This window comes from Protopterus annectens, chromosome 10.part0 (genome assembly GCF_019279795.1).
Source record: "Protopterus annectens isolate FY-2018-M chromosome 10.part0, PAN1.0, whole genome shotgun sequence".
Taxonomy (NCBI): domain Eukaryota; kingdom Metazoa; phylum Chordata; order Ceratodontiformes; family Protopteridae; genus Protopterus; species Protopterus annectens.
This window is the reverse complement of record NC_056744.1, coordinates 1,656,442,872-1,656,468,116: the sequence shown is the minus strand read 5'-3', so window position 1 is coordinate 1,656,468,116 and position 25,245 is coordinate 1,656,442,872. Positions and strand designations below refer to the sequence as shown.

The window sequence follows — 25,245 nt, the reverse complement described above, 5'->3', positions numbered from 1 at the left end:
ATAAATATGGGTATTGCTGGCCCAGTTCATGTGTGAGTACATAGTTTTCAGCTATAGCCTTTGTTTTATCTTTATTCATTTTATATTCCAAAAAGACTTGAAACTATTTCAAGATGTTCTACAACACCAAAATGTCCTTTTCCAGTTGTATCCGGTACAAAATGTTATTGTCTGCAAACAAAGCTGTCTTCTTGATTACCATACCAGTTAAATCCTTGAATTTGTGCGTTCCTATTTTTCTTTGCCAATAGTTCGAAATATAAAGCAAATAACAAAGGGGAAAGAGGATACTCCTGCAGTAAAGGAGTCCTCCTACTTTACTTTTTGCCTCTGATCACATGTATTCTCCTAATTAATCTTATTATTGTATTAGGGAATACAAATGCTTCCATTGCCCTACTCATGAAGTTTTAGCTTTCTCTGTGTCAGGACACAACAATAGTAGTATTTTATTACACTGTGCTTTCCACTGGGTCATCATTGTTTTATTAAAGTTGTCAAATGTTTGCTTCCCCTCCACAAAACCACATTGATCCATATCTATCAATTTTAGCAGCACCTTTGCCATTCTTTTAGCTGTTATAGACATAAACACTTTGTAATCATGGTCTAAAATTGAATTGGGTCTATATGAAGCTGGGTCTGATGGATCTTTACTGTATTTATGTGTTACTGCCACTATAGCTTTCTTCCAGGATGCTAGTGTGTCCATTCCTTTTAAAATACTGTTAAAACCTTTCAGATCTTTATCACTTTCTTCCCTTCCACAGGAATGCCATCTGTTCCTGGAGACATTCAAGCAAATTGATTTTTTTTTGTCCTCCTACCGTAGCTGATAATTGTTGAGCTTCCTGTACCTCTAACCATGGTATACTTAAGTCTTTCAAGAATAGTTCCATTTCTGCTCTTTCTCGATTTCCACACCTCTAGCCATGGTATACTTAAGTCTTTCAAGAATAGTTCCATTTCTGCTCTTTCTCAATTTCCACACCTCTAACCATGGTATACTTAAGTCTTTCAAGAATAGTTCCATTTCTGCTCTTTCTCGATTTCCACATTGCTCTGCATTATACAAATTTTCATACAATTTCCAAAATATCTCTAATACCGCTATAGGTTCTCTGGTTATTTTTCTTGTTATAGGCTCCCTAAGTTTGGCAACACCTTCTTCCACTTTCTGTTGCTTAAATCATTATACTAAAAGTTTTTGTCCTCTGGAGTTGTTATCAAAAGACAGTTGTTTAACAGCAGTCTTTCTAAAGTCATGCATATTATCCAGATACTCCCTTATTTTCTCTTTAGCACTTATTGTCCTGTGAGATTCCCCTTATTCTGTAATACTTTAACCTTTGTCTGCCCGTCTAAATAATTGCTGTTACTTCTCAACCACATCTATTTTTCTTTTATTTCTGCTCTATTCTAAAACTCCACGTTCATTTCATCCCACTAACTACTGAAGAAATTTCTGTCTTCCCTTAATTTGAATAATTTCCACTACCCATTCCTCTCTTTTTAACAAGGTAGGTGGAGAATCATCATTGTCACATTTATACTTCATTACATTACATTTTTAATGAAGTAACTATTGGCTTATGACCTGAAATAGCTATTGGATGTGTGTTGAAGCTTTCAATTAAATGTACATGTTCCTGTGAAATATAATTACTGTCTAGTCTAGCTCAGTTATTGTACCTTGAGGAGTAATATGTAAATTCTCTTAAGTTCCTACTACTGAATTCATGTCTTCCATGCCAAATATTTTCATAAGTTTCTTCAAAAATCTAACCTCTTTTATATAATTTCCCCCTTCTATTTCCCCAGATAAATCTTCACTGTTGCAAATCAAACTCCACTCACTACTTATAAGCAGTATTCCCTGCTGAAAACTGATTATTTCTCCCCAAATTTTCTTAAGCTCCATAGCAGCAGTTTTAGGTGGAATATAAATACATGCCAGCTAAAGGCTTCGCTCTTGGAAGTAGGCCCTTACTAGCACAAATCTACCATTGCTATCTTTTTTCCTCTTCTGTCACCTTTGGAGCTCCTATAACAGTTAGTATAAGTACTCTCCTTTTCCTTTGCCCTTATACTCTGCTGAATATCCCTCCTGAAATCCTTTATTTATCAAATTCACATGCTCATTTCCTTCCAAGTTTGTGTCCCTCTCTCTCTGTAATATATATATAATATAGTGTAGTCATTATGAAAATAAGTTATTCCCACCTGTTGTATATGACAGGTTTTTTTTTATATGTCTATTTCCAGTTTTTGTGTTACATACTAATGTTTAGCAGATCTTTATACAGTAAACACAGATGATTGCTCCAACTAAAACCCCAAAAAATAAAAAAAGTTCTGCTGTTCCACCAATCAGCTCCTTTGTAAGTTCATAGGTGGTTCCTGGGCTATTGACCCTAAGGTGTTTATATGCCTAGCTGTGTGTGCCACCCCATATAGTGCCTTTTTTAGACAATGCCCTGAAGACAAAATTACCACCATAACAATTGTAAACAAATGCAAGCTGAGGGTAATGCTACTCAATGCTAGAAGCCTAAATCTCAAAATGCACTCACTCAAGTCACTCCTAAAACTGGAGAACATCGACCTCTGTGCAGTAACAGAGACCTGGTTCAAGGCTCCAGAGAGCACCCCAGCACTACCAGGCTACACAGCATGTCACACCTTCCAACCCCAAACCTTGACAGAAGCCCCAAAGTAGGTGTGGTCCGAAGCCCCACAGGAGGTGGCATATCCATCTTCATAACGAACACGCACACCTCCAAACTGGTTGCCCAACATAATGCATCAGAGATTCTTCAGGTACAACTAACACTGGATAAAATGGCAATCCAGGTTGTAGCCTGCTATAGATCTCCCACTATGTCACAAGACTCCCACTCCACTTTCCTGAACACTCTGGAAAGCCTTAGGGTTCAGCCTAATACCCTCATACTGAGAGACTTTAACTACCCCTCCATTAGCGGGGAAAATTATTCCTGCTCCAATTCATTTGCCCAACGATTTCTGGAATTCATTAATTCCAACGCCCTGGTCCAACTCATTCTCACCCCCACCAGAGGCAGAAACATTCTCAATGTGGTCATCACAAACATGGGGGACCTCTGCTCTACATCAGTGATCAACCCCTCCCTGGTCAGATCTAACCATAAGTTAATCACAGTCGATTTCCAAATCCCACTCACACCCCGATGAAGGATACTACAGTCAAAAATTTTTCCAAAGCCAATTTTGCGCTTCTAAAGACAGAAGTGTCAAACTTCATGTCACCCATGCAAACAGGGAAAGGATGCATGGCCACAGAGTCATACACCAAGATGCTGTATGAGCATCTATACAAGTGCATGGATCAGGCCATCCCTAAAAGAATCAAGGTCATGTCCTCCAAAAAAGGAAGCCAATCTGGTGGTCCCCTGCCAATAACTAACTTTACAACAGAAGAAAAAACTGTTGCAGAAAAGGGCTAAGCCCCAAGACTGGAAAAATTCTCAGCAAAAAACTGAGATCCCTTATTTAAAGCCTCCAGAGCTAGTTATGACAACAAAATTGCAACAGATGCTAAAGATAACCAGAAGACATTCTTTAGTTACGTCAAGAACCTACATAACAATATGCAGGGGTGCTCTGAGCTACTGCACAACGGCACCACTTATACCGAACCAACAGATATTGCCAACATCTTGGCAGACAGGTTTAGTGCAAACTTTACCCCCCTCACCCCCCAAAAGGGCCCATCTCAATACCCATGGAATGCCAAATCCATAATATCATGGCTGCTGAGGTAGAAGTCGCACTATCCAAAGCCAAAAAATACAGCCTCCATGGGACCTGATACTATACCTGGCTGCATGCTACACAAATTACAAAGGGAAATGGCACCTCACCTGAGTGCCCTGTTCAACCACAGCCTCACTTCATGCTTTGTCCCCACCGAATGGCGCACCGCTACAGTCATTTCATTCCACAAAGGGGGAGCGAGTACTGTCCCAGGAAACTACCACCCCATCAGCCTGACAAGCCTTATCTGTAAGGCCATGGAGCACATCATTATGGACCTCATAAATAAGGATATAAGTAACATTCAAACCCTGGATCCCTCACAGTTTGGGTTTGTGAAAGGTAGATCATGTCTGCTCAACCTGATAGACTTATTCGAATCTGTCACCAGAGCGGTGGATGAAGGCAAGGGAGTCCATACAGCCTACCTTGATCTGGCCAAAGCCTTCAACACTATTCCCTCACTAAGGAATCATTGACAGACTAGGCATCAACCCCTACATCATAAGATGGGTAGCCAAATGACTCATGGACAGAACCCACATGGTGAAAGTAGTGGACTCCAAATCCGACTACCAGGCAGTCACAAGTGGCGTCCCACAAGGATCGGTCCTGAGTCCTCTCCTGTTTGGTATATACTTTGAAGTTCAGGCCAAAACCAAAGGACTCTGGTTGACTAAGTGTGCAGATGACTGCAAACTGGGAGCCATTATTGACTCTCAAGCTAACATTGACATCCTACAAAAAGGCCTCACTGACACCATCGACTGGTGTCAGAACCATGGTCTTAAGCTAAATGCCAAAAAGTGCATCATCGTGATCCCCTTCAGGAAAAACTTGGTGCCCATGAACTACCACTTCGACAGTAGCCCTCTCAACTCCCAGGATATGATAAGAGATCTAGGGACACAAGTAGATAGCAACCTCTCCTTTGACAACCATGTGGCCACTGTAGTTAGAAGTCCTTCTAAGTGGCACACCTCATTACAAAGGGTTTCTCATCTAGGAAGAAGGAGGTCATAATTCCTCTCTACTCATCCCTCATTCGACCCATTATAGAGTACAATGCCCCATTTGGCATGTACCTCACTAGACACCTGCAACAATTGGACAGGCCACAGAAATTCCTCACAAAGAGGATTCTAGGACACTTGCCCTACACAAACAGACTGAAAAAACTACAGCTATACTCAGTCTCTCTGCTTGGCATACAAAGCCATGTCAGACCTAGTGTTACTAGATATGTTTCATCTGAAAAAGACTGAATCCTGCCACACCACACAGTCCAAGGACCTTAACCTCATCACCACAATAAACAGAACCTGCTGGAGGGACAGGTTCCTAACCCAGAGACTACCCATACTCTGGTATAAACTCCCCATTCATGTCAAGCAGAGCACCTCACTGGCCATCTTCAAGAAAAATCTTGATGAGTGGATGGGTAGCAGGAAATTCACCCCAAGGATCATTTCAACAGCCTTGCTCAATAGGGGTACAAGGAACTAACATCTGGCAACAGGACAAATGGGTATGTTCTTGGGCTTAAGCGTGTGTTGGCTCCAGGGCCATTAGCCTAATACTCACCTATCAACCTATGAACCTATAATACTAGAGGAATATAAAGGATCCTGCCTAAACTCGAGATCTTAGCAATGACTTCCTGTATCTAGGAGAGCCATAGGTGAAATCCCTGGCAGGAATTTATGGTTTTCTCATCCAGTCATCCAGGCTACACTTAAACAGGGTCATAGAGGGGCTTTGTTTGATGTGAACTGGTAGCCTGTTCCAATATGGTGCATGGAGGTGTGCTATGCGTAAGCAGATGAATACAGCAGAGCAGAGGCTTATTGACTAACTCTGTGGAGCTGTACTAAAACAAGTGCAAACCTGTACAAATGTGGGGCTTATTTTGTAACAATGAGCAAACTGAATTAAAACTTTTAACCAGTAAAAAAGCTCAAAACTGAGCCCTGTGCCAGCAACCTTCAATTAGATGAGTCCTAACTGCACTCTCCTGCCAGAAGGTTGCAGGGGGGGGGGCCCTCTCCAAAAGATAGCCTGGTTTAGTGCTCAATTTAACAAACAGAACCAAAGTCAGCAGGTAGCAATCTAGTCTATGCTATAACAGACTAAAAGTGCAACAAATCAGCATGAACAGTTTTTAAAAAATCAGCACTATAGCAAAAATACAGTTTAAAAGTGCAAAATACAATATAAAGTACTTATGGTTAGCAGAATGCAGCAGATTCCTTGGATTGCACAGATGAGTACACTTGATCAGTGGCAGGCCCCCTAACTCTCTGGAGTTGAATTTTAAGCACTTTCATCCACAAACACTGGACTTCATCAGAAAATTACTACATACAAGTTACAAGGTTTAAATAAATGATGAAGTGGTCAAATGTTACCCTATCAACAAATAAAATACATTCCCTGTACAAATGTCAAGTTAAAAATATATACATACATATATATATATATATATATATATATATATATATATATATATATATATATATATAAAACAGTATATACAAACAATGCATTTAAATATAAGCCTTGATTTCACTTTTGATAAGATTTAATTTTCTATAGACGGGCAATCAGTTATTTCATTAAGCCCCAGTGACATAGTAGCATTTAACCTTATTTGCCATTTAAGTTCACAATGTTCCAAAATTCATTTCCAGGGTCCACCCATTGGGTTATATTTAACTTGTTCCAGTATGCTAAAAATAAAATTGTGGGTAGGATGTTCTTGTACATGTTTATGTAATGCATTTGTGTTTTTTTTTTGTTTTAATTTTATACAGATGCTCATATATCCCTTGTCTAAATTTATATTCCGTTTTGCCCATGTAAAATGAAGAGTTGTTGTTGTTTGTCTTTTCGGCTTTTCCCGGTTAGGGGTCGCCACAGCAGAACTCTGGTCTGCTAATGATTGCCAGTAGATTTTTATAGTGCCGAGTTGCCAGCCCGACACCCAACCTTCAGCGAAGGCACACCCATTCACGCATGTCTTTCGGAGGCCACTCGACCACGGGGAGGACATGCAGACTCCACACAGAAGGCACTCCAGTCGAGAATCGAACAAGAAAACCTCTTGCTGTGAAGTAACAATGCTTCCGCTGTACCACCATGGAAAATGAAGAATATATTTGACAATTAACTAAGTACACAACTCCTTGTGAATTACAGTTAAATCTACCTGATGTACTTACTAACTGATTTGCTGCTATAACATTATGCTCTGTATGTATTGACAATATTTACAGCTTCCGCATTTCAACATATTGTATTCAGTTTTATTATTTTTCTTGCATCTAAATTTTCAAATGTATTTTGAAAATGTTAACCCTTTTTGTCTTTTGGTATATAATACAAGGTTTTTACCTAACTTTTTTTTACCATTTCTTCATTAATATCAATGATTGCCCAATTCTTTCTATAATATTAAAAATACATGTAGTGTCTATTGAATATGTAGTTATAAAAGCTGCATCATAATTATTGCCATTATTATTAAATGAGCTGATCTTTATTGATATTACGTAAATATTTCCTTGGTGAAGTCCTGTATAGCTATCGTTAACCATTCTTTCTTCTGTTAATTGAGGTATGTAAGGTATTCGATAATAAAGGAATGTAAATACCTCTTTTTCGTTTATTTATAATCTCTTGCATTATTGAATTGATCAAAGCTAATGGATAACTTCTTTTTAAAAACACGTTTTGCAGTAATTGACATTCCTTAATAAAATCAGTTAACAATGAAACCAAGCGATTTTCTGATGAAATCCAGTATTCATGGATGAAAGCGCGTAAAATTAAAACATTAAAGAAGTTGATTAGTAGAATAGTGGAACCTTACTTTTTTTTGTTTTTTAATTTTTATCTATTACACAGTTCCTTCTTGTTATCTCCATTTGAACCTGTATCACATTTTAAAATAGTTTTTGTTTTCATGAAAATCCTCAAACAAAAAAACAACCCCCGAACACCCCCCATAATCCATTAACTTAAAACAAACACACAAGCATACGTGCATCTTCAAATAATGGAAGTTTAATTCTCCTGAAAGTACACACACACACACACACACACACACACACACACACACACACACACACACACACACACACCGACATAACTTAATCTGAAATTAAGGTTATCAATGCTAAGACTAGTCCATTACTGTTTGATTGCCTTCTTAAATACACTAAGGCTAACTGTCAGTATAATATGGGATGGAATTTTATTCCAGCACATAAGTAGTGAGCCTGGCCACCTGTCATATATTATTGAGATTGATTTAGGCACCTTCAGTTGAGTCAGCAGTGCTGATTGTAAGTCTTTACCTGGTTTATACAAAACCTATGAATTAGACATATTAGTACAGAGATTTTTTTGTATAACATGATATGACTAAATGTAGACTAATAATATCTTATTCCTTATGTCAATCCATCTTGGTGTCCTTAGCTCGTCATGGTGAAGTGTAGATGTCATGAACATTATGAGGAGGAAAGGAAAATCCAACAGTAGAGTGAAATATTCCATCGCAGGCCATTTCAAAAGTTTGTGGGTCACATTATTTTTTAGTTTCCAGTAGTTGTGCAGCCACACAGCAGTTTATAATTATCTACAGCTCTGGCTAATGTGCACAGTGTTGCAAATGGGAGCTATCTTTAAATCATGTATAAATCTGAAAGAGCTTTTACTCCCCCTACCTGACAATTGTAGTATCACAGGTGAATACTAGACTAATGGCCTGAAGGGGCATTTTAAGCCTGGCCTTGTTATGCAATTAGGTGTCCAAATTGTCCTTACCATGATTTTTATCCCTGTGCTTCCCATTTATGAATGACTGTTTCCAGGGGCGTACTACTGAGTGTAGAAATGGGACACTGCTGCTGGATTGGGTAGTCCTTGGGTAAATGTCCTTGTTTCCGTCCATTGATTTACATTTCTTTGAATAGTGACAGGGATGCGCTTTGTTTTGTATGGATGGGAAGTTTGTTAGCGTAGTAGTATCCTTTGGGATATGTACCAGTCCCTCCAAATCATCCTGTTGTGTTGGACATTTGACAAGCCTAAAGGTGAACAAATAAATTCTGCTACCTTTAACGTTTGTTGCTATGTCTGCCCACAGAGACAGACTTTGTGATACTTGTAGTTATGGAGGAGAAATAAGCCTTAATAGTATCAAAAGCATAAAGATGAAACTGCACATTATTTTCATCTTAGGGATGATCCTATAAAGTTTCTTTGTACAATGCTTAGTAATACCACTGTAAAAACATGTCTCTTGTAATTTGTGTGTATACTGATTATGTCTAAATAACTAAATGTGTCTGTAATTTTTCTTTGTGGAGCTTTTCTCCCCGGGCCTCTGCTGAAAAGGGGCCTTTTCGGCTCAGTCAGACACCCCCGGTTAACAAATGTAAAATAAAATAAAAAAAATAAAAATAATAATGTATATGAAGCATTTTTGAGTAAACATTTGAAACTGAACGACATTTTCTGTGTATATGATTTTGTCATAGCTCAAAAGGGTCTTTTGGATCAAAGTACACACCAAGTAAATGATCATTTAAATTACATAACTGGAAAGAGCTGATATGGCACACACATTGTAGACTGTATCTGTGAAAACACTGTCACACTTTTTAAATCAAAAGCTTCAACACAGTGTCTTAATAATCCACCTTTCATAAATAGAGGAAAAATTCCTAAAACATGCAATGTAGTTTATATTAAGTACAAAAACCTGAATGGATAAAATTACTGTATTTTTGCATAAAAATTAAAGTTTTTTTTTTTTTTTTTTAATCGTTGAGACTAGAGTATTCATATATCAATAAATAAATGCAAACATCTAACAAATTTTGCATTCTTTTGCAACATTACATGTTGATTAGTATATACATTCTATCTCTGTTCAAATACCTCAATAAATAACAACATGTCTAAAAAATACATTATACTAAACTATTTACAGGTCATATCAAAGTGCTTTTATTTGTTTGTTTATTTTCTTTCTTTCTTTCCTGCTTACTGTTTGGTAACCAAGTAGGTAGACTGGTCCAGAGACCCCATTCAGCCTTGACTTGGGCTCAGAGACAATAAACAGTGAACTTAAGTTATATGCTTCAAATATGATAAAGTGTTAAAATTTACATGGTTGCAGAACTTTATAAACTTCGTATATAGTTATTATACATTTTTTATAAAGTAGAATGTTATACAGTTCTTATAAATTTCTTATAAAGTAGTAGGCTTACATAAGGTTTTAGCAGTTTACATGATTACAATACTTTTTGGCTACGTGAAATTTCTTCTTAAAGGATACAGTTTGAATTTCTTCAAAAACACTCAAATAGAAGTGAGAAAAAATACAGCCTTATCAGGCTAGGCCTAGGGACTGAACAGAACACGGGGGTAAGAAGAGTTAAACGGCAAATAAAAACAGTCGAAAGACTGTAAGCATTTTTAGAATTGTATTTCTTTACAGAGTTTATCCATTGTTCCTAAAGCATTCACAAACAACTTCCTTGAAAAATGGCTGTCTTATACTTGGTAAGAGTATCTTGGGGCCTTGTTTTAGCTGGTAGTTTATTCCAGAGAGCTAATAGTATTCATGAGGAGGCTGTTCACCATAGCTGTTTTAAATGGAGAACAGTTGATGGATACAACACCAGATTCCAAAAGACTTGCTGTCAGTGTAAGGGACTTACTTCAGTATAAGGCCTATCTGTAAGTAGGCTACTGGGACCATATTCCAAAACACCTGCTCTCAGCCTGCTCTCACTGTTGGTGGCCTTTTACAGTGAGAGCTGGTGTTTTGAAATCAGGGCTTTTAAGTAATTATTACCTTTTTGCATTTCATTTCATTTGTTCATCAAAGATTTCTTCCTAAATCTGTTTTCTTAAAGTCATAAACTTTGCTTATCTTTTTTTAAATATTTTTACCAGTTTTGGCCAAAATTGATAACTTGTTGATTCTTTAGCTCTTGATTTATTAGCGTTTATTTCTCTTTTGTAAATAATGGTGACCATATTTAAGAAGTCTTTCAAAGACAGAACTTCAGGTTTCTTCCAGTTTCTAGTAATCATTTTTCTAGCCACCATTATAGCAAAACAGGATCTCCCCTCCAGCGTTAAACTATGGAAAATTCTTTAAGGACTAAGAAAATATTTGAAAGTTTTTCCCTCAATTGTGCTACAGTTTTGCATTTCTAAAATATATTTTTGCCAAACTGCAATAAAATTACACTTCTAGCAGATTGCATATTTTTTATTAATTATTTTCCAATGTTGTGAGGTGTATAGATTATATTGTAAAGACATTTCTGCATTAAAACATCTTCAGGAAAAATTATGGTATTTTCCCTAACAGAACCCAGAATAAGTTTTTTGATCATATCTGTAAGATTTGCATGGCTAATTGAAGCTTTATAGTTCTAGTAATGTACACATAACTGACAGTACAGATTTAAGTGACTGTTATCTGTCATATATCTTTATTAGTATACCAAACTTAAATGACTGACCCAATTGTCAAATGTGAAAACATCACCCAGAAAAGGTAGAGAGTGAGAATGTTGACACACTTCTACGCATGTACCAAGCAAAAAATGTGGTGCATGCAAAACAAAACAGTAAAAAAAAAAAAAATAGATTAAAACACCATTTTTGCTGGGGGCTATCCCGCTCCACATCCCCTGCTAATTATATATATTGAGACTAAGCTTGTGCAGTGTCAGGGAAAGGGCCAAACCTCTCAAACTCTTAGAGCAAGAAATCTGGACAAAGCCATAAATAAAAGTGAGCAGTGCTCTTTAACAAACCTCTGAAGCTGATAGAATAACAGGTTTTGCATTAGCATAAATCTTCTGAAGGATATGAAGTCTGAAGCTCAAATGTCTGCCATTATTCTCTAACTACATTAATGATTTACCACTAATTTGCCAGAAAACCACAATTTTATGAAAAATGGACCAAAAGTATGACACCAAAATCTGGATTTCTGAGAAAATCTGTACAGTTGAGAGGTATGGAAAGGTCATGTTCCCCAACCACAAGAACTGTGCAATGTCACACACCTGGTCACATTTTGCTTAGTTCCAGTTTCATCTCCCAATGTGTGTGTGTGTGTGTGTGTGTGTGTGTGTGTGTGTGTGTGTGTGTGTGTGTGTGTGTGTATATATATATATATATATATATATATATATATATATATATATATATATATATATATATACACTCCACTTTCAACAATGAACCAGCACTCTACATAAACCATCTTGCGATTTTAAGTTAATAAACACCACCATGATCAAATATTTCAGCTTCTTTGACATGTTTTAATGCACATTTTAATATGTTAATGTAGTCTGGCATAAACAAGCTACTGCTATTCGTTGCTTAAGTAGTCTAGAAGTTTGACCAACATAAAATGCCCCACACCTACTCTCTTTAGGGATAAAAATATGGAACTTTCTAAAAGTGTCTACACCCAGACTAATTACTACATATAGTACAAACACTTTCAAAATTTGTGAAGTTATTAATAGATTTTGGTATTTGTTGAAGACAGACCCTTTTTTTATCATTGTTATTTTGGATTTAGACATGGTAAAATCTAGGAGAAAATCTTTCTTGGTTTAAAAAGTTTAATGTTAAAAATGCAAGTTAAAATAGAGTAGGTTATATGGAAGTAGTTATCACGGCAACTGTATTTACTGTAAAATGATATCTAAAACTAAATCTTTTACCTCTGTTAATACCTGTAAGGTTTTCAATATTAGACATTTGATTACTTGTACAACAGAATGGGTGGTTTACATGGCAGTTTGCCAATGTGGGTTTTTTTATGTTGGTCAAACTTTGAGTCTATTTAAGCAACAAATAGAGATACATCTTAGTGATATAAATTGTAAGCGCATTATTTAAGCATCAACAAGAACATTCTTCGACCATTTTATTTTTGTTGTAATAGATGCTGTGATTGGTGATGGGTTATCTAGTTTATCCAAACACAAAATATTAGATAAGGAAAAACTTTGGATTATCGATTTGGGTGCTATGCATAAACCAGGATTAAATGAGTATTGGTAGGACGCTTGATTATTTGATGTTGTTAAAATGTGAGATTTAACATGCTTGGTAGCTTGTTTATGCCAGCGTGCATTAAAATGTGTATTAAAATGTGTTGAAGAAGTGGAAATATTTGACCATGGTGGTGTTTATTAAGTTAATCACAAGTTGATGTATGTAGAGTGCTGTTTCGTTTTAGAAAGTGGAGTATAGATTTCCTCCGAGCACCTATTGTCGGTTTGTACACCAAGCAGTGTTTGAGATTCAAATATAAATATCTATATATATATATATATATATATATATATATATATATATATATATATATGTGTGTGTATATTTTATATATATATATATCATCATCATCATCTTCTTTTGGCTGCTCCCGTTAGGGGTCGCCACAGTGGATCATCCGTTTCCATTTCTTCCTGTCCTCTGCATCTTGCTCTGTCACACCAACCACCTGCATGTCCTCTCTCACCACATCCATAAACCTTATCTTAGGCCTTCCTCTTTTCCTGTTACCTGGCAGCTTCATCCTTAGCATCTTTTTCCCAATATACTCAGCATCCCCCCTCAGCACATGTCCAAACCAACGTAATCTTGCCTCCCTGGCTTTGTCTCCAAACCTTCCAACCTGGGCTGACCCATTAATATACTTATTCCTAATCCTGTCCACCCTCGTCACACCCAGTGCACATCTTTCTTTAACTCTGCCACGTCCAGCTCTGACTCCTGCCTTTTTGTCAGTGCCACTGTCTCCAACCCATATAACATAGCTGGTCTCACTACCCTCTTGTAGACCTTCCCTTTGACTCTTAGTGGTACTCGTCTGTGTACACACACACATACATACATTAGATTAGTAATTTAAGCATGTGCATTACCTCCTTTTTGTTTTCATTTTTTTACTGGGGTCAAGGTACTGTATCGGAGCCTTTCTCCTACCTTCTTTAATAGTCATGTCTGTCTATTGCAAGTCTAGAATCACACAAGCAATCCATTGCTTAGCTGGAGATGCTCTTTTTCTTTTGGCTCCCAAATCTGCTTTCCCATTTCCTGCACATGTGACCAGACCACCATAATTTGTTCTTCTTGTCCTTTTCTACAATTGAGGCTACTCCAGATTCCACTCTGACTCCTCCCTGAATGTGCATCCTACTACCTGCCTCACATATTTCATCTTTGTCACCTCACTTCCTCGGCTGCGTTGCCTTCACTGCCCATTTTTCTATGCCCTAGAAAAGCAATAGTCACACCACAGTTTTATATGCCTTACTTTTCAGCTGCTTTGTCATTCTTCTGTTGCGCAATACCCCTGACACTTTGTGCCATTTACATACATCATCTCTGACTTTGACCTCTTCGGTTAGACTTTCCTTCCTCACAATCACACCTGATAGGTAACCTGTTCCAGTATTTTCCCTTCTGTCCCAATTTTCATCTCCTTCTGAGTTCCTCATTTGCTCCTATGAATCACTGTGTTGCTGCACTTGTTTTCATCCTACGTGTCTTCTGTTTTGCATAACAGTCCTCTATCATTTGCTGAAGTTCCTATTCAGAATCTGTTTATAGTGCCACACTGAATGCATACAGCAGCTTTGCTGATCTTATTGTTTGCTGATGTAATCCCTCTGCATTGTGGATGGGGAAGGGCTCAGAGCTGAACCCTAATGCATACTCACTCCCACTGAAAACCAATATGCGAGTCTAAATATTGTTCATATTTGTGTAATAAAGTCCATGCCCATAGCTTGTCCTGTTTGTGTCAGTGTTACTGAGACTTCAAGCCATTACAGTACTGCTTAAATCAGCTTTCCTGGGAACTTGTCTTTAGCTTCCTCAATGTGAATGGCCATTTGAACTATCTTTTATTTATTCTATTTTTTACTTTTACATTTGTTAACCAGGTTAGTCTGTCTGGATTCTTAAAAGCCCTTTTTCAGCAGAGACCCGAGGAGAAAAATGGTTTCTAAGAACCCGGACAGACTAACCCGGTAACTTGCCATCTTCAACTTCTTCTCCACTATCTACTTCACTGCAAACATCGGGTCAGTTGTACTGCATCCTGATCTGAATCTGAACTGCTCGTCTTCCATCTTTATTTTCTATTGTTGTGCATAATCTTTTTACCAGTCACCTCCTCCACAGCACCCATACAGCGTGACTCAACAATATGTCTTTACTACCTGCAGTTAAGAATATCCCGTTTGTTGTTGTACACTGACAGTAGAATGTCTATTCTCCAGTTATCTGGGATACAACTCTCTCTTTCCCCTCCCCCATATTGCATTGAGCCATTTTTTTATGTAATACACACAATATCTTGATCAACTTATGCTGTGATGCTGCATTCCATGATTTTATTTTTCTTAGCCTTGTTACTTGAGGGAATAACAGTACACTCCGACTGATCAGTCTGCCTCCTGTGGCAGCAAAACTATTCCTCATTTATTTTCTGATGTAAATTTACTACCAGATTCATAAAACTAATGTTAAAAAGTACAGTTATGAATGTTTTATATATACAAAGCTAAGTAACCGTAAAATGTCCACACCTAAAACTGTATGTTATTACAAATAATTACTCACATAAAAGGATTTTTGTTCAAAGCTCAAAAGGTTAGTGTTCCAGTTGTACTGTGAAATAACGTAGCCAAAGATGAGTGAATCCCAGCATTTCCATTGAAACTGTACTAAGATATTTGTTATTACCAAGATGTTTAGTAGAGCGTGCCTGTGTTTCATAGATTACCTAAGTTTGCAGACAGCCCAGCATTAAATTAAGAAACCCTACCATTGCTAGTGTAACAAGTTGCAAAGCCCATACAGTCAAACAGGAAACAATTTTGGCCACTTGACCTGTGCAAGATTGCTGTAAGCAACAGGTAATTGTACAGTGTGCACGTGTGTCTGCACATGTGCATGCGTGTGCATGTATGTGTAATGCAAATATATGGAGATTCTCCCATGGAAAGTAGTGCATTATTGTATATGGAATACCAGGCTGTTGGCGGCTTGAATAACAGACTTCAGATTTCTGTGATTGGGGCCTGGAGGGTTGCTTCCAATCATTTCTACACCTGAACATGAAAGGAGAGAAAGAAGTTTTATTTTGCTCAACATCATACATTTTTAAACATGCACAACACACGGCTTTATATAGGTCATGTGTCCAAGCTAAGGGTGTAGCTAGGAATTTGTCAGTTTCTACCTTAATTCACTAAATAACCCTCACTCTGACCCAAAAAATTCTGGAATACAATCCACAAGCTACTACATCCAGACAGTACTTCTACACCAAACCCTTGCCCTAACAGGTCTGCCATATATACTGCCTCCTTTCTTAACTCCTTCATTCATTGACTCTACCCACAAGTTAATTAAAAAAGTAATAGCACCTACCCAACTACCTCTCCCCCTCCTTCTACCCATACAGCCTCCTTTGCCCTAAAGCCTGACCCTACTGCTTATATTAGAACTCTTTTTAGTAAACTTAAAACATGCTCACCATCTGCTGATAACTTATCTCCTCTATTCCTTAAACTTGGTGCAAATTCTGTTGCATATTCTGTCTCCATATTAATCAGTAGATCAATCCGAGAAAACACAGTCCCAGAAATCTGGAAGAAATTCTACATCATACCCTTGCATAAAAGTGTAAACTCTGCTGACTCCTCTAATTTCAGGACTATAGCCATTCTGTCTCCCGTATCAAAAATACTTGAAAAGTGCATTTGTAAGCGGCTCCTTGATGAACATACACATGAAAACCTCCTAAACCCTACCCAACTTGGCTTTCTCCCTAACTTCAGTACATTTACTGCACTAACATCCTTCACATAGCCTATCTCTAAATTTCGTGACAATAAGTTAGTCTCCTGTCTTTTCCTTGACCTCTTTAAGGCCTTTGCCACTGTTTCCCACAAACTACTTCTGTCTAAACTAACTAACCTTAATCTCTTCAACTGTGCAGTTTGCTGGTTCTCTAGCTACCCCTCCAACAGACTACAGTCTGTTAAATGGCTCACAGCCTCTCCTCCCCCTTTCCAATCCAAACAGAGGTCCCCCAAGTCTCCATTCTTGGACCCCTACAATTTAACATTTTTACTAACAACCTCTACACATCCTGTCCTCACCTCCTGTAATAAATAATAGTGACTGATGACTCTTTTTTATTTGTTTGGACCCAACTCCACTCACTCTTCCCTACCTACATAAGAAATCACCCAATTGATTGAACAACAACAAACAACAAGCAACCCCCCCCCTCCCCTAAAAAAAAACCTCTAACAGTACAAAACTACCTTCACGGTCACTTCCCTCAACAACACTACTATCTCAGTAAAGCCTTGCAAAAGCTGTTAAGTTTCACAATTGATCATTCAGCAGTGCATCAAAAACTGGGCCTGCTCCACAGGCACACAAAATTCCTCACAAATGAATCTGAATGCTTGCTTGTACAAGCTTTCCTACCTCCTACCTTATTTTATACAGCCCCAATCCTCACAAACCTACAATCCAGTCTTCTGTCTAAACTGGAGCTCACATGTAATAAAATAGCTAGAATTTCTGCAAATCAACTCTATCGCTCACACCACTGCCTATCTTTGAAACACCTTTAGTGGCTAGAATTCTGCCAATAATTCCTGCTACCTTAGCTCTACCTGACACACTCCATCCTAAATAAATCTACCTCCTGTCCTGCTGTCTCTACCCTCATCTCTTGCTACGTTCCCAATCGTATACTGAGAAGCTCTGACCAACACATCTTAGAAATTTATAAGCCCATTAAAAACAGGCAAACTTCTCTACAATCAGTCTGTTGCAAAAGTATGGAATAAGCTGCCCCTATGTTTAAGAATAATCTCTAACCTTAACTGCTTCAAACAATTTCTAAAAGACAGCCTGCTAAACTCTTGCTCCTGCTTATGCCCTGACCTGACTTAAACTACCTAACCTCACTTCTTTACCCCATGTTACACTTCATCTCTTCTAGCTCCTGCCCCTAAACACATCCTGTCTATATGTTACCTTCCTCTGTATAATTTGTCCTCTAACTGCAAACAATAGGCTGTACTACAAATATTTTGCCTTGTATAAATGTTAGTTTACTGAGTGTATTTTTTGACAACTCTTGTTAAGTGTGTGTAATTACTTAGGTTCTCTGTTTATTATGTCTTAGTATTTTATTTATGTATCATTTTACTTATACAAGTATAGCTTTTCTCCTCAGGCCACCACTGAAAAAGGTCTTTTTCCAGTTGGATTAACCCAGTTAACGAATGTCAAATAAATAAATTGTACACCTTGCATCTATGTTGTAGTCTTCCTGCAAAAGGTATAATTTATGCCATGGTACTATAGTAGAAAGAAAAGCTTTAGTATACCCTCTCCCAAAAAAGTATACGTCTTGTAAAGCATACATGCATGCAAATATTTTAGGCACAAGCAATAATGCCCTTCTACCCTGCCAGCAGACCAAAACAGTTATTCCTATTAGTGTCTATGTTGCTAGGTTGCTCTTAAAAATATCACCTCTGATTTCCTAGACTTTATATAGTGACTTTATATAGCTTTTATACAACCTGTAGTTCTATAGCTATCATTAAGCAATTGGTTAATATAATTAGAAAAATTCAAAGCTGGATCTACCCATATACCCAGATCCTTAAATGACTCTTCAGTTTCAATCACTGTGTGCTGTATTAAATGTTAACCTCTCTCAAATTAGATCTATCAAATCTTATATGCTTAATTTTTGATGTCCTTATCAGCATATTATTGTTCTGTGCCCAAATAGTCACAGGACAGTAATATGCCAATAAATACATTAGAATGGTGTTCTCATATGTGGTTGACATCTTCTCGAAGAACATTGGCAATTTGGCTGCAGTACTTTAATTCTTTTGTCACTTCAGACAGACGGCCTTCTGTTCACAGTGCTACACTGACAGCCCTCTGTGTCGTACTGCAAAAACCAGTTCCACAGAGAACCTCCACTCATACTGTTGCTGATATTCAATGCCAATCCTCTGAGCCATATTTTGTCAACCAGTCACAGAGGTTTGGTCATGCAGATGCCAGTATAGCGCAATGCCTGTGTTATTCCTTGGCATCTGATCCATCATTGGTTCATTAATACTAAAAACAGCCATTCTCTGCACTCAGGTGAGCATACCCAGTACTCTCACCATAAAATATGAATAAAAATGCTGCTATCATAAAAATAAGGGGCTTACATTTCTGTAGTCAGGCAAAGACCAAGGAATGACAAACCATAGCTAAAGTAAGCTGCAGCCATACTTATTACAGAACTACACTTAAAGCATTGTTTCATTTGCAAGTAGCTGGCATGAAATTTTATTAGGTAAATATCTGGGTTAACTTACATTGTACTCTGTTTTAAAGTGATATACCTTAATCAAATGCTCTGTCTTAATGCATATTATTCTGTCTTAAAGTGGTATACCTAAATCAACTGCATTAAGTAGTTTGCCACCATAGTTTTCTACTAATGCAGCTGTACTTAACTACCATTACTAGTGTGAAGGCCCCTCACTGGCCCAGTGATCAAGGAGCCTGAATCCTCACCGGTGACACTGGAGAGGAATGTTCATTTGGAATACAAATGGATCCACTCAGTATTTGCAGATGCCACTCTCTGCACCAAGTGCAATCTCCCATAAGAGCACACAGGGAACACAGTCAACCCGGGGTCTGTGTTTCCTTTATATCTGTTTCCCTCCAGGTCCCCAATAAGACTCCACACTGGTACAGCTGTAGGCTTAGGTCCTCAGCCGAGTGTCCAAACCAAGTCCTCCAGCACCATCTCTGTGAAACCAGTGCTTTGTGTCCCTACTCCAAGTAGCTGTCTCACACACACACACACACACACACACACACACACACACACACACACACACTGTAAGATTTGATTTTTCACACACACACACACACACACACACACACACACACACACACACACACACACACACACACACACACACACACACCTCTGGGAAAGACTGGCCCGGATTTACCTGTTGTGCCCCTTCTTCTTAGGGTATAAGATAGTTACAACTGCCACCAGACACTCCACAATCAGCTGTTCTAAGGCCCTTAACAAAAGGTGTCGAAATACACTGTGTAATATTAATACTTGTACAAAGGGTAGTAGTTGACCAAGACAGCTAGGCCCTCAGGAGTGGCCCACACGGTGTCACCAAATAAATATTTGCAATCTCAAAAGTATTTTCTAAAAGGACCAGCCACAATAAAAGTTTTAAATAGATTTAATAATAAATAATAAAATAACATGAAAATACTGAATAGAAATTTACATAAAAAACAATATCTAAACTAAGCTTCACTCTATTTTCTTGACTGAATCTAGGAGAATTTGTGGTGAATGGTCCTTCTTGCTATTCTTGTTATCAGGCCCAAGGCAGAATACTCATTATTGGGAGATTTCCCACTGTAATATCCAAAACATAATTTCCAAGATAGCTGACAGAATGACCTCATCTGGTCACCTGACTCTAGGTTCTCACAGTCTCCCCTTTTGAAGCTGAGACAGGAATTTAGCTACAGTACACATCTAAATGTTTATGACAGTGCCCTGGAGCCATGAACAATTACAGTACTTCCACTCTTCTTTACAGAGGCTATTAAACAACAGCTCTCCCAGACCTACTGACTCAAGTTCCATTCAGCACAATGGGTGCTGTGTTGATGGTTTAACAGCTAATTTAATTTCAAGGATTTTCCAAAACTAACTAAACTGGGATTTATTGCTTCTCTTCCAGTGTCCTTTGCTAACATATATACATACAGTCTCATGTATATTCCTTCTCCATCCATCAGGCGCCACTGTTAATACATTTTAATACTAGCAACTTTACAAAGACAGTTTGATAATCAAATGCCATATAGTTCTAATACATTTGTAACACAAGCATCTTGTATAAATCACTTTGATATTTAAAGGACATATCATTCTTTACAGAACTCCAGCTGGCTATGCTGGCACTAGCCCATATCATCACAAGAAGTACCATAACAAGAGTCACAGGCCATCTTTAAAGCACTAAGATAAATTATCAGCGTGACTACAGGACTCTGATCAGAACCTCCTAAAAGAAGCCCAGATACTGTCTCAAAAAGTTTTTGTCCACGTCTGACCCAGTTCAAATTAACATTTTGTATGTGTTTCTGGGCACTGAAGTAATTCATTATTCATGTGTTTTATTTTATTCCTGTGTTAACTGGATAAACCCACTAAACCCACTAAAGCCAAGTCCTAATACGGGAGTACTGTATGCCAAAGTTCTGGCATGAGGTAAGCAATGTTTCTGCTAGAAATTCGCCAAAACAGCTCTGCTCTTAGACATATTCCTTGCAGTAATGGAAACCTCTCACCTGTTAATTGTTTTTCAAAGAATTCCCCAATCTTCTCACTTGGCAGAGCATTACATCTTCTTTCATATAAATTCCTCCAAATCCCCCAGAATGCCTCCCACCCTTATGATTCTCCAAAAGCGCAAGAAAACAAATTATGCCTCTACTAAAAGAGATTCCTCTAGACTCTCCTTCTGGTCCTAATAATCTCTGCCCTTGGTTTCTCTACCACTGTATAGATTTCAAAGTCATCACAGTAAAACACATCTGCAGCCTTAGCCTCACAACCAATATCACATCTTCTATCTGGAAATTTGCCTTTGTCAGACAGGTACCTAAAGATCATAAACCCTTCTCAGACTCCCATTTCCATCCACTTGGTAAAATATTTTGTAAAAAGTCATTTCCAACCAACTCACAATTGACTTTGACAGATCCCTCTTATTTTTTCTTGGAAGCAGCATGGCTTTTGAACAGGCAGTAGTACCACAACTGCTGTCTGGACACTAACAGATAACATCCTCACTAACATGGATAAAGGTAACCTCAATGGGCAGTATTCCTTGTCCTTACCCAGGCCTTTGACCTGGTTGACCAATCCATACTAATATCCCACTTACGAGATATTGGTGTAAGCTCTGAATCTACCTAATGGTTCATAGATTTCCTGACCAACCAGACTTTCACTGTTAAAATTGGGACAGCCTTATCAGAAGTTACCCAGGGATCAATTCTTGTACCAAAGCCATTCTCCATTTTTACAAATAAACTACCTCTAGATCAACCTTGTCTACAACTTCTACTTTATTCTGATGACCTGGTTATCTATAGATCCAATCCTTCTTACATAATCATCCAAAATCAACATCAAGCTGACCTTCTACAACTAAACAATTGGCTTTGTTCTGAAAAATTACTTCTCAACCATAAAAAAATGTCCATGCTGTTTGACATGAAGAAAAGACCTCAGTAAAGGTACTAGGTCTCTCCATCTTAAAAGACCTAATCAAATCCACTATATCCTTTAGATACCTTGACTAGTCCCTCAGCTTCCAGGGCCATATTGAAAAAGTCAGAGCCAAAGTCATCTATCTCCCAGAAGATATCTTATTTCCTCTCAAAACCTGCTACAGAAGACTTAGACTAAGGTGTCCTGCTTGCACAGTCTGAATATGTCTGACCCCTATTTGCCATTGCATTATAAAGATACACTATCACCTTACAATCTCTTTCTAAAAAATTCTGTCATTTCATCACCAACTCCTCATGGTATGAACATCACTACAACTCCTTGGAGTAGTTGAATTATCTTCCCATTCAAGACAGAGCCAGTCTGTTTCTTGGCTCTCTTCTCGTTTTTGCCAAGACACTCCATCCCCCTAACTGTGAGACTAGCTGCGTCCATCCCACACTACAACCTAAGAAGTCCCTCTACTAATGACCCTACTCTCTTGACTCCATACACCCAACTTCTTTCCACAGATCAGAGCTTCTCTGTTACTGCTGCTAAACTGCGGCAGTCTTTGTCAGCTGATCCAAGAAATCTGGGACTACAAGCAGTTCAGATGTCAGTTCAAGCAATATCTAACTGACCAATATAGGTGCACGTCAGAACACAGACCATGTCACCTAACTCCTACGGTTGCACTATTACATTCATCTCCGAAAACCTTGGCTGCTTAATCTTCTAACCTCTCCAAGTTATAAAGTCATACCCACTGCTTACCCATTAACCCTATCCATTCCTTACTATATATCTAGTATTCAATTCTCCTGTTATTAGGTCTTCTGTTTCAGCTCTTATATTTTACAATGTATACACTCTTCACTGCTAAAATTCCGTTACATACTTGTATATACTATGTCCATTCTTTTGGCCGGATCACATTTACCTGACCTGTAATGCCTGCATTATGTATTGTATACACCTGATACTACTTCTTTTTAACCTTCTTGTAAATATGTGTATTTTTTATGTCTGTGTTATATTTTGTCACTGTGCTGTGTAATTCTGTTATACCTTTAATGTTACTTTACAATTTTCACTGTGCATGTAACCTGGACTGAACCTGCAAATAGCCAGAAGTGATTAGTGATTTATCGTGGTAAACAAAATAAAATAATAATAATAAATAAATAAGTGACTTGCTCAGGCAGATGGAACCGTGGTTATCATTTCATGGAGTCCCATTATTTGAACATGAATCCAAACACCTGATGTGGGCACGGAATCCACAGCTGTCTAATTTTTCTAATACCAAAGGCAATGAGCTTGATATTTTACATTTGTGTTTTTTTTTAAGATAAACAAATGTCATCCATGATCTTATTATCAAAGTTGTTTTTGTTGAAATGCCTCATACATACCTCGCAAGTGTACCTCATTACGAGGAACGTACCTCATTTGGGGTCTTAAAAAGTTCATGTTCCTCAAAGTTCCTCAGTGTTCCACACTGAAAGACTCTGTCACACATTCAGTGTTAGGAATTTTTTAAGTGAAATCCATGGTAAATAAAAATGAATCATACTAATGCATTAAAATATCTTCTTTATAAGTAAAACTAGCATATTTTACCCATCCTATGGCCTTCCTAGGTGAAGTTGTTAGAAGCCATTAGTATGTGTTCCACAATTTGCCCATTTGTTCCACATTATGAGAGCCAGTGTTCCTCATTTTGGAGATAGAAGGTTGAGAGCTATGGCCTCATATACTTTCTAGGATTTTAAGATGCCAACTGTAGTTCTCAGCTTTTTTTGTCTTCCAATAACTACACAGATATTATGATTTAACCTTCCTGTTATATTGCATTGTCATTTTTAATGAATGTTCTTTCTTTTCAGCTGAAACGACAGAGTCTGTTCCACATACAAATACCTCCTAAGACAAATGTCCTTGTTTAAAATGTCTTCATGGGTTCACTTTAGTCAGTAACCCATCTGTCTGTTTCATCATAAACTGTGTCTCTTTTCATGACTGTTGCTAAGTCTTTTTAAGCAGTTATTTGTGCAGTGTGGTTTGTGGATGACACTGTATGTATATATGTATGTATGTATTTTTTTCAGAACCACATTTTTCTGGCGCCTTCTGCTTTACCTTATGATCAAAAGTTGGAGAGGATACAATGGTAGAAAATGAAAAAGACTAGTAATATATCATCAGAATTAAGAAAGTTCACAAAATGATTAATTTTAGGATAAAATATTTACTTCAAGGAGATACCTTTTGATTTCTTTTGGGGGGGGAGGTTCGGGAAGTCTCTGTATAACATAAAACATGGATGTATCCCTCAAAAGGAATTGTCTGTTGAAAAAAAAAATTCCTGTGGTAGGTAGTAGTACAAAAAATGAAAGTTGGAATGTGAAGGTCAAATAAACAAGCACTCCTAAGGGATGCTGGGAGACCTAGGATGGTGGGGATTTTAGTACTTGTTGTTTAACCTATTAGGTAGTTAAAACAGATTGTGTGTTTTGTAAGGAGTTCTTAAGCATGCCTAAATTTGTGTTCTTAATATGATTGCACTCCGAAAGGGAATTATGTTTGCAGTTTTGTTTCTTGGAGTTTGACTTCTTTTTCTTTTAGTTGCATGATGTAGGCTATTCCCTTTCTCAGGCTTTATTTCCCCACTGTCCTTTAAATATTACATTATAGAACAATTTCATTCTGTACTTACGGTTCATGAATTGCATAACCGTTTGATGTCTGTGCCACTGTATTATTAGTTTTAAAATAAACAGTAGTGTTTGCATGTCTGTCCCTACACTATTGAGTCTTTTACATTTGTCTGTCCGCAGATGGGTGTTTAAAGTATAAAATGGTGGCTGTCTGTCTGTCCCTGCAGTGGTTTGTCTTAAAGTACAAAGCAGTATGTCTGTCTGTCTTGTCTCTCATTTTCTTCTTTCCAAGCAGCGATGGTAAGTGCAGTCGTCAACATAGTATTTTGTAATCTCCTT

The 25,245-nt window shown here is 37.7% G+C and overlaps 1 protein-coding gene across 1 annotated transcript in view; it reads left to right on the top strand.

Annotated features, from left to right (window-relative positions):
• LOC122814378 (zinc finger protein 91-like) overlaps window positions 1-25,245 on the top strand; it is a 316,216-nt gene that overhangs the window by 10,544 nt on the left and 280,427 nt on the right. The gene's annotated exons all lie outside the window — the stretch shown is intronic.